Below are 10,527 nucleotides of genomic sequence, written 5' to 3'. Positions count from 1 at the left end.
GGACTGACAATTCCAGATTAGCAAAAGTTTCCCCTGAATACATTTTGAGAACATTTTCAAAGCATCCTTTCTGTTAATGAAGGAAAGAGTTAGAGCACATTCTTTTGTAATAGTGGCCGTTGAATTCACGACTAGACGGTCTTTATTGACAACACAATCCCATCAAAAACTTATGTGAATTTATCTCAAATATTGGTAGTGTCAACAAAAAATAAGATATCCTTTCTACCCCCGAAAAAAAACAAAAGAAAATGATTTTTTTTGCATTCTGCAAATTCTGGATGTCTCTATTCAGTACAAGGACACTAACTAGATACACTAAATATTAAGAGTCATGAAAAAACCACGTCATTTGCATAAAAACATTGTGCACTCTCAACATACGACACCTTTGAGATTGCGACCAAGCATATTGAAAGACTTGCGTTTCATCTACTTTCGACTAGGTGTCAATATGCGAGGGAGATGGAGCGGAAAGCGAATGCTGCTTTCTTGCCCAGGAAGCATCAGCTGCGAGATGCCTCAAGCAGCTCATCTCCCGGAGTTTGAAGAGATTCTTGGCGTCACAAACAACGGCCGAAACGGTTGAGAGTACAATGCTCGGCGTGGAAATTGTTTGGCTATGCACTTGCTTCGCTGAGTATCACTTTGCTTTCAGACAAAGGTGGCACTCCGAATGCCATCCATCCTCAAAAGAATTCTCGGCATACAAACCCGACAAACATCAGGTCCGAGTGGCCTGATAAGTTTGTTACCTCAACCGTGGATTGGAACAAGAACACTGGTCAATCAATTTGATCTCAATATCCAAATTGGATTCTCAACGGGTATAAAGAAGCATTTCACTGAAAAAGCGACTGGGTTCCAAGAGACAATTTCAGGTCTCCAAAATCCCTCGTCGCAAACAAAAGCCAATTGGACTTAAAAATCAATCTCTGAAATACCGTTGAACATTAAAACCAAGTCACAAAATATCTTTGGATGAGACTGTTATCTGAACAAAAAGGAGAAATTATCTTATGTGGAAACACTCTTGCGAATACAAGTGATCAGGATGTACTTTACTAGCTCATGCGAACACCCTCAAAGTATAGGCCTATCTATTCGGTGCTCCATCAAGGTACAATCAAGCACAAGCATTGAATGATAGGACTTGAAATAAAAAGACCAGCTTCGCGATCGATCAGTGTCGTCGTTCAAAACATTTGCATCGCTCTTGAGTCTTGACCAGTGTTTCTTGAAAAATTGTTGTAACAAACTGCTATCGACAGGTTGAAAAATGGGCATTCAGGGAACGGGCTTGACGAATAACGCAAAGAACAATAGTGTGACTCACGCACAAAGGGTCCGAAAACGTTTTCCAAACTAATTTGAAATTTCCCATTCAGGGGAATGAGGGCTGCTCCAAGGTCTTAATGAGCGTTGTTGTCTGAGAAGTGGCGGAGACCCCCAAACCGCACTTAGAAAAGTTACATGATATACCAAGAAAGAATCAAACCACCAACCGCTGGAAAAAAAAATATCCTCTAAAACAATAGAAGCTCGCAAATTGCCTCACAAACCCCACAAGGATTGACACCAAAGTTGTTCTTTTCCTAGTGAGCGTGGCAAGAGGTCCTCCAATACTAGTTGTTGTGTATGTGGCAAATTCTCCTCATGATCAGGCCAAATGAAAGGGACGCAATGGCAAGATACGAGTAATTCAATGGAACCACCAGTTGTCTCAATGGGTCTTTGGGGACACAAAGAAGACCCTAAAGTCGTTGGGTGGGAAACTGTGTCTGAATCAATTGTGCAGATGGTTCTCAGTGAGAGCATTGCATCAGGGCTCTGAGCAAGAGCATGGAACAAGGACGATCCAAGTCACTGAAGACGAGGAGGACTCGTCTTGAATTTTATTCGTCAAACCTAATGACGACCATGTGACACCCAAGTTTGACCGGATCCCCAAGGAGACAGGCACAACATCGATTTGGGGCATTCGGGAGATGTCCCCGTGCCAACCCATTGTGAAGGACTCCCATCTTGGTGGGCGCTGCTTTTAGGAACGAAAACGAACACCCCAATAGGATAGGGGGAAAAGTGAATTGTATTTCTCTCCGTTTGACATTTTGCTCTCGAGATCCAAAGATGCCAAACTTTCAGGTCTTGACAAAGCCTTTCGAGCGAGACTTCTGAAAGTCCTTCGGTGAAAAGATTTCAACCTCCCAAAGAGAGACTTGAGCGATGTTTGGACGAAGAACCTTCACTCTATCATAGAACTGAGAACTAAGTGTGCCTTGTATCAGCAAGATCGAGGAAAAACCAAGCTAAGTCGAATTCTAAAGACCTCTCAGAGACGTTTGAGCATGGCTTTTTTGTTTAAAAAAAAAGAAACTAGTTTTTGAGCATTTGCGGAAATAACTTCTGCTCAATGTGTTCAGTTCATGTACAGGGTGTTGCGAAAGTTTGCATTTGCCACTTTGAAAATCTCTCCAAGGTTGCGTGCTCAAGATACCAATATTTCAGTTAATCAAAAGTTGAAGAAGTGGCTTTTGGCGGCCTCTTTTATTTCGACGGTGTTTCTGTTTTCTGTGGCTGGCCTCAGAAACCGACCAGAGCTTCAAAATGAGGCTGCACAGCTAAAAAAAACAAAGGACCAAATTTTTGTCAACAAAGAAAAAATGACCTTTTGAGTCTCGTGAAGGTCCGGTAACCGCATCCAGGCCTGCCCAAAGAAGAATCATACCCTAGAGGGTGGCCTCTAATTTTCAAAACCTATTTGATGGAATTTTAAAGTACCTTTAGTGTGCAAAGTGGGCAAATAGCCCTATCAAGTTTCCAGAGAACTGCCCATAGTCATTTTGGCAATTTTCTAGTTAAGAAAATCAGAAGGAACAGCTTTGGTTTGTTGGCTTTATGAAATTCTAACCCCCATAAAAACGTATTCGCCTAAACACATTAAAAAACTATTTTTTTCAAAACCCTAGTTAATGAAATTCGGAATCACACCTAGTTGACACTTACTTTGAAATTATAATATGATCCAATCAACCGCTATTTGATTATGAAGGACTTATTGGCCCAGTTTTCTTCGTTTTTAACCCCAAAATGGCATATGATCTATCAACCCCCGACAGAGTTACATGCGAATGGCCCTGTTTACTTGGTTTTGCTCCAAAATTCCCCTGCTAAATCTAAACTCAAATAACCAGACGATTTTCAATTATCAATCGACAAAAACATCATCGTAAATATTATCCATAGTTGTACAATTATGATTTTTCGTTATCCAAAATCAAGGCACAGGTTGAGCAACATTACGGCGAGAACCAATCTAAATCGACTTTCCCATCCAATCCAAGGAATTCTTTCATTGAGATTACTCATGTTACACCATTACACCAAGGATGCCCTTGACACTTGGAAATAACCACTGCTGGGTGTACTGAATAGGGAACTCGTTATCGTGAAAGACATTGTCAATATTGAAATACGTAATCCAATCAAAAAGCAAGAATGTAGTAGATACATTGTGGACCACTGGTTATGTTCACCAGATAGGTGGCCTGTTCTGACCTTGTAGCACTATATATTTCGGACCAAACAGATCAAAAGAGCTGATATGAAGGCCAAATATTTAACCATGTCAGAGACATTATCTTGGCTGACCTTTCGTTCTCACCAATTGCGCCTTGGTCTCGATCTCAAACGGATGTCAAACTCAAGACTGTGGCTCTGCTTCATCGAAAGGAATTTCGGGAATGCTTCAAGCTCTTTTGAGTTCCTGGAGAATGACAGTTTTTTTTCTCCTCTTGGATCATCGGAACGTACGTATTTATATATATTTGACAAAAGATCCAACGAGGTCACTGCTCGAGATCGCTTAAATGGGGGGTGACGAATGACAAAAAATCCGAAATTGGTGTCAAGCACTTTGGGCAATATCATGTCAGATCGATTTCATTTAATCAAAAAGAAACGAGGATAAAAAGGTTGGCTGTTGCTGCACGATTTGATGTCTACTCGCAAGTTTGACCCTCCTCTTCCCTTAAAGTTCTGCTGGATCATCTGTATTGAAACTTGCATCAAACGAATTATAATTACAAAAAAGGCACTACTGGTAGGACTATTTTGCCACAAGTAATTTTTACTTTAGCGCGGCATGAAAATTAGAAGACATCTCAAGACTTCATGGTAAAGCTAGCATAAAAAGTGGCACTTCGTACATAAAAAACCTTCATGACTGGACGCTCTCTTGGTTCTTTAAATCGTAGTAACTAGCCACGGTGTTCAAAAAGCCCTATCAAATTTCCAGAGAAATTCCCAAACAAAAATTGGCAGTTTTCTACCTCAAAAAGCCATAGGGAACAACTTTAACTTTATTGCTTTATGGAACTCTAGTCCACATAAAAAACTTATATACCTAAAAACATTATAAGAACTAAAATGTTCAAAAACCTACTCCATGTAAATTAGGAGCACACTTAGTTAGCTCTTGAATATGAATTATGATATCATCTGTTTCACCGCTTCTTAGTTACATGGAATTTAGTGGTCCAAATTTCATCGTTTTGAGCCCCGAAATGCCCCGGTTATAACTTAATTCAATTTCCCAACGAACGAATATCGATTTTTATTGTAGCAAAAATTAAAGATTATTTTTCCATTTCTTACATAATTTCAAATTAACTTAAAACCTTGTACAACCATATCTAAAACCCTCACAAAAGCGGATTTTTAAAAAATTATTTTAAAAGCATCCAAGGTACATTTAGTTGAGTGGTCACTGATAATTTCACAAATATCAATGAAGCCTTAGAGAAGCTATTTTCAATCAGTTTCAACAAAGTCTTCAAGAAACGACAAAATCTATAGCAATGTTTTTTGTATGTAAAGTCTTCAGAATTTAAGTGAATCCACAACTAAGTGTACACATGATGATTGTAAAACGCATTTTCAAATATTACACTTTTAGTGTGCTTTAAGTGACATTATACAACATTTTAGCTATTGTGAGACTATGCAAGAAAAGGAAAAATAATCTTTCATTTTTGCAATAGTGAAAATTGATATTAATTCTTTGGGAAATTGAATTAACATATAACCGGGCATTTTGGGGCTAAAAACGATGAAATTTGGACCACCAAATCCGATGTAACTAAGTAGCGGTGAAATAGATGATATCGTAAATTATATTCAAGAGCTGACTAAATGTGCTCCCAACTTACATTGGGTAGTTTTTTGAAAATTTTAGTTTTCATAATGTTTTTATGTATGTAAGTTTTTTATGTGGGCTAGAATTTCATAAAGCAATAAAATAAAAATTGTTTCCCATGATTTTTTGAGGGAGAAAAATGCCAAGATGTGCTTGGGAATTTCCATCAAAACTTTACAGGGTATTTTTACCACTGTGTAGTGTCTCAACCATAAGTTAATGATGCAAACTACGTCAAAATATCCATGCTTGTTTCTGCTGATTGCCAAGGGCGACTTCTTCATTTAAAAGTATGGACGGTTTCTCTTGCTTGGCCAAACGGCAAAAAACACACGTTCTAAAAACACGCACAGGTTTCTTGGCCCTAATCTGGGGTTACTAGACCTTTTTTTGGCCGCCAAAATCGTGGACCTGATCCTGGACTTCTTGAAGCCACCGGACAGTTTTTGGGAACGATCTAAAGTAGCTATCTTGCTCTATGGGACCGTTCCCAAATCTGGACCATCAAACCAATGGCTACAATGGGCAATGGTTATGGGCCTGTTCAGAGCTCTATGGCATAAGTACCTAGACAATTGGTTTCAGACGACCCTCACGTGTGTTGGATTAATTCAAACGAGCGAGACCTGCCATTAAACAGTGTTGCGAATCACACTTAGGGTGATCTATCATTGGATGACAGCGAACCAACCTGCGTTCGATTTCTTATCCTTGTCACGTTTCCTTATTTTGCTCATATTTGTAATGAATGAAATTTCGAGCTGTTGTGTGGCACATTAAAACTAAAGATGCTGAGGCACGCACACTTATTTCCAATGACACATTGATGGGCACCTTTTAAAATCGGGAAGCCAATTTGATACAAAAAGGTATGTAGCATAGATTGAAGGAAAACAATTCATCAGGAAAGAGAACTCGCCTTTGAAATGTGCTCAGATGGTTTTATTTGAGAGTATTTTGAAGTACGAATGTCAAATACTTTTTCATCTAGAAAGATAGCTGCACCATGCTTGGATGAAAGTTGACCATCATTTCAATTTTCCGAATTACGAGAACAAACAGTCTTTGGACAATGCTACCATAATAATAATGAGATGTCAAAACTATGCCAAAATTAGCGTGAGTTTAAATTTGCTATAATAGCTCTGCCAATTATTGAAAATCAAGTTAGCTCAAGGAGCAATGCCTTGATCATGATGATTGCCTATGTTGTTTCTCTACACAATACAACAGCAAAGCCCAAACTTAATTTGTGACCATTTTTCCATACTTTGCAAGCCAAAAGGCAGGAAAGTACTCAGATAAAAAGAAAATTAAGAAAAAATCAATCATAAGCCTCTTTGAATACCCATGAACATCATAACCCGGCCCTTTCTCTGTCATCATCCCTTACAAGGAGTTGCTCTTTGAGACTCTTTCGACTCATGAGAGTACTCGTTCGATATATTCGTGATTTGATGAGTGTTCTAAAATTGAGGAACCAAAGCCTTGGCCTAAAAACGGCTTTAGAAAATGACAAGTGCTGGGTCCTGATTGTAAGGCTTCATTTCCATTGTGCCAGGTTCATCACCACTCAAGCATCAACGAACCACGAACCAGTACCATCATTTCGTTCCTCCTTCGTCAGAACCATGGGCTCTCCCGAAAATGCGCATAATTGAGGGAATAGGCATTTTCCCTGGGTCTTACAATTCCTTGGAAATAGGTTCAAGTTCTCTCTTTCCTTCTCCTTGGTCTTTGGGACCATATCAAAGTTCCAATATGGCCTTACAAGTCCTTCAACATATCCACTCACAATTCCTTTCAAGGATCTTGACCTACATTTGTGGAAACAATTGTCAAAGACAAGATGACCTGAAGTGGATTTAGAGTTCCAAATTTCCACTTAAAGATCCAGACACACGGTGAGTCATATTTCTTGCCCACGGATGTGCCCGCTATAAGTGTATCATGTCTCGTTGGTGTTGCAATTTCAGACATTTTGACACAATGGAATAACCTATTAACTGAAGCTTTTTGTAGAATTCTGAAGGCGTTGTCTGACCAGTGCATATTTAGATTCCTAGCAACAAGTTTCAATGAATGTTGAACCTCAAGGCGAGGTCGTGGAATCATAAGAGTGCATTCCGACATATTTTGATGTACTCAGTCTCAGACTGAAATAGGTTTTTAATGAAGGGTCTGCATGCAAAATGAAAACCTCGCTTTTGCCTCCACACATTTTGTTTCAACCATCAACTTGATAGACAGCATACACTAGTGTCACTTTCTTCCACTACTTAATGCACACATCGTCTTCAAGTGGCTTATTTTTAGAGGTTCACTTAAATGCATCCCGGCGGACGTTTACGAGATATGCAATTTAAAAAAGAAACACTGTTGTCATGGAAGAAACGGACAGTAGGCAATAAATCATTGTTGGAAATAGGTCATTAAAGTCTAAAAAACTAAAGTGATACATTAAAACCTCCTGCAGGGTTATATTTGTCATAAGACTTTTGCCATTTCCAAGCCTAAAAACTGAGGTCTATAAACTCCTTTTTCTTCTCCCTTTGTTTGTTTTTGTACATCAGATGACAGCTCTAGCGCTCGATCTGCCATCTGATGATGCTTGTCCCAATTGAGGGATATTCCCGCACCAATATCAAATTGCAAAGCTATTGTTGAATCTTACTTCACCCGTTTAAGCTACTTAAGGGGTAGCGAATTTGAACACTATTGCTTTACAACTGCTGGCCCAGTCTCCTTAATTTGCTTTTTGCTAAATACAGTCGAGAAAAAAACTGTTGGTCTTGTCACAATCCTCCATTTTGATCCGTTGAAGTAATTTTAAACATGGACGCTCAAGGGCGATAGCTTCTTTACTTGAAGTAAATGTGAGGGAGCCGAAGGAAATTAGCAATTTTCTTTTTTTCCCAAGTGAATTCGTGAACATCTCGAAATTATCGATATGAAATGAATTCAAGAAATACGTTCCATATAAGGGCGGAACGTGTATCAGGCAAGAGAAAGTGATACAAAACCGATTCAGATTTCTCCAGGAAGACCTAACGATGTCCCAAGTCTCTTGGGATGTTTGCTGAAGTCTCGATGATATGGTATATTTCTGTGGTCTACCGTTTGCTGCCAGTCACTGGAAAGTTTTTAACTACTCAATCTGCGTTTGAAACTTTCCTTGAAGTTTCCTTTCGACAACGGGAATTGAACCCATAACCTCAGGCACATCCAGTCTCTTGGGCCATTCAGGTACATGAATTAAGAGCTCCCTAGAGACTCGGCCTTATATGATGAGCAACACCTTCTCGGATGGGGTGGGTTCAAAATTCAACTTAAGTCTATATTGGCACAAGATCCATGACAACTTTCAAAAGCCAAGACATTTAAAACCAGATCAAGCGCAAGAAATCGGGAGCTCGCAATGTCTTTCAAAATGAAGATGCTTACTTTTTCATAGAAGGACAATGAATTGGTATCATGTATTGGACCTTGGAATTACTATGACTTATCACTTGGAGACTTGGAGACTGATGAATTGAGAAAGTAAAGACCATTGCGAGGTTCTTCCATATATCTTGTGGTCGTTCTCACAATTCCTCTCTCTCTCTCTCTCCTCAATACAGCGTCTCCTTTGAATGTCCATTTAGAAAGGAAAAAAGGACGTTGTCTGCCACTTTTACGGACAGTGGGGTCACCTTCATGGGCAGTATCACCAAATGTCATTCTAATGGCACACTATTTCATCAGGTTTTCCTCTTACCTTTCATCAACCTTAACACCAAGGCTGTAATGGAATTTTGATTGGAAACATTCTCATCGGACTATTTTAGGAAATGAACTGGCTTGAACTCTCGTTCTGCTTGATTTGGTAATCACATCAAGGTTGAAGGAAATGAAGTTCCATTGTGATAAAGACTTTGATAAAAGGGGACGAGTTCTCGAGACAAAAGGAGAATTGAAAGGTCAACACATGGTCAGTCTCAATTTCTTTAATTGTTTGTGCAATGAAGAGCTTCAGAATAAACAGTTGTCTTAAGTACTCTTGTCCTTGAGAGCTGTAATCTGGTTGAGTAACACTCCCGCGTGTTTATTCCAATCCCACATAAGAATTAACCAAACAATCGAGCGAGGTGACCCATCCATCGACTGGACTCGATGTGAAAGATGCATAAGAAATCCTAACCACGTGAGAAGAAAACCAATATCGACCATCTCCTTTCGTTGCCTTTTTGAAACTTGGGGGTTACAAATACTCAATACAAAGCACACACCCTACACGTATAGCATCAAGGAACAATGCAGATTCGGTGTTCCCGTCGAAACTGAAGTCACAGGCAAGACTTGGAGCCAACAAGTTTTAGGTAAGGGTTTGTTTATACTCGTGAAGTACCCAGGTTTGTTGTAGATATTAGTGCATAATAAAAAAAGGATGCTGGCATAGGTTATATTTGATATATAACTTGTTCAGTTCTCCCTATTTGTTGCGTTCAAACTCACCAGCTACTGTCCCGATAGCATATGTGAGATCCAATTGGAGATTCCGCATTGTTCGGTTGGAGCCAAACTATTCCTAATTAACGAGCCAAATGAGCCCAAAAGTTGGATCTGGTTCTTTTTTGTAAGTTTTCTCATTGTATGCTGTCATTAACTTCGAAAACTCTTTGAAAATTTGGGCATGTGGAACAGGACACTTTAAAAAAAATTCGTTAACCAAGGTGACATGTTGTGGTTTAATTATTCCTCCCGGATCCACAATATGTTCCCATCTTGCTTCCCTAGCCATTATGTTAGCCTCTCCGATCGAGATTCCAATCATCAATTAAGAAAATCCACCCATAAGATCCCTTTGAATCCACTCACCAATCCAATTGGTTCCAGCTCCGCTGAGCTTTGGTGTTCCACGATCGAATCAAGGTGCCCATTTCCATGGGTGTTAACGATTATTGTTCGGCTCTTACAACACAACCTGGGCACTCACTTGCTTATGGAACTTGTCAACTGGGAACACGATTATTCACTTGAAGTGGTGAAGATGCCGGGGGAACGAGCCAGTCAAACTGTGATCTCGGTCCACCCTCCACGAACAGACTTGATCGGCAACGACACAGGACGAAGTTTTCACTGGGAACACCGAAGGCCGAGAGAAAGGGAGAATCAAGGCTCCTTCTCCTCCTCCTCCTCCTCCTCCTCGCCTTTCGTCTCTTTCCTTTTCCTTCCTCTCTCTCCCTCGTTCCGAGACTCTCGAAGAAGTCCTTTAAATCAAAATTCAAGCACGACGGGCACTACGATAAGGAATGAGCTAAATGAAATGAGCAAATGTGTAAAAATTTAGT

General features: G+C 39.7%; 1 protein-coding gene across 1 annotated transcript in view; it reads right to left on the bottom strand.

Moving 5' to 3' along the window:
* The window catches only part of LOC131879996 (uncharacterized), a 47,740-nt gene extending 37,445 nt beyond the window's left edge, over positions 1–10,295 (bottom strand). The window contains exon 1 of the mRNA XM_059226495.1: positions 10,055–10,295. The gene's annotated coding sequence lies outside the window, so the exon portion shown is untranslated. The remainder of the gene's footprint in view (positions 1–10,054) is intronic.
* Positions 10,296–10,527: the final 232 nt, after the last annotated feature.

This window comes from Tigriopus californicus, chromosome 5, assembly GCF_007210705.1.
Source record: "Tigriopus californicus strain San Diego chromosome 5, Tcal_SD_v2.1, whole genome shotgun sequence".
NCBI lineage: Eukaryota > Metazoa > Arthropoda > Copepoda > Harpacticoida > Harpacticidae > Tigriopus > Tigriopus californicus.
This window is presented reverse-complemented; position numbering and strand designations above follow the sequence as displayed.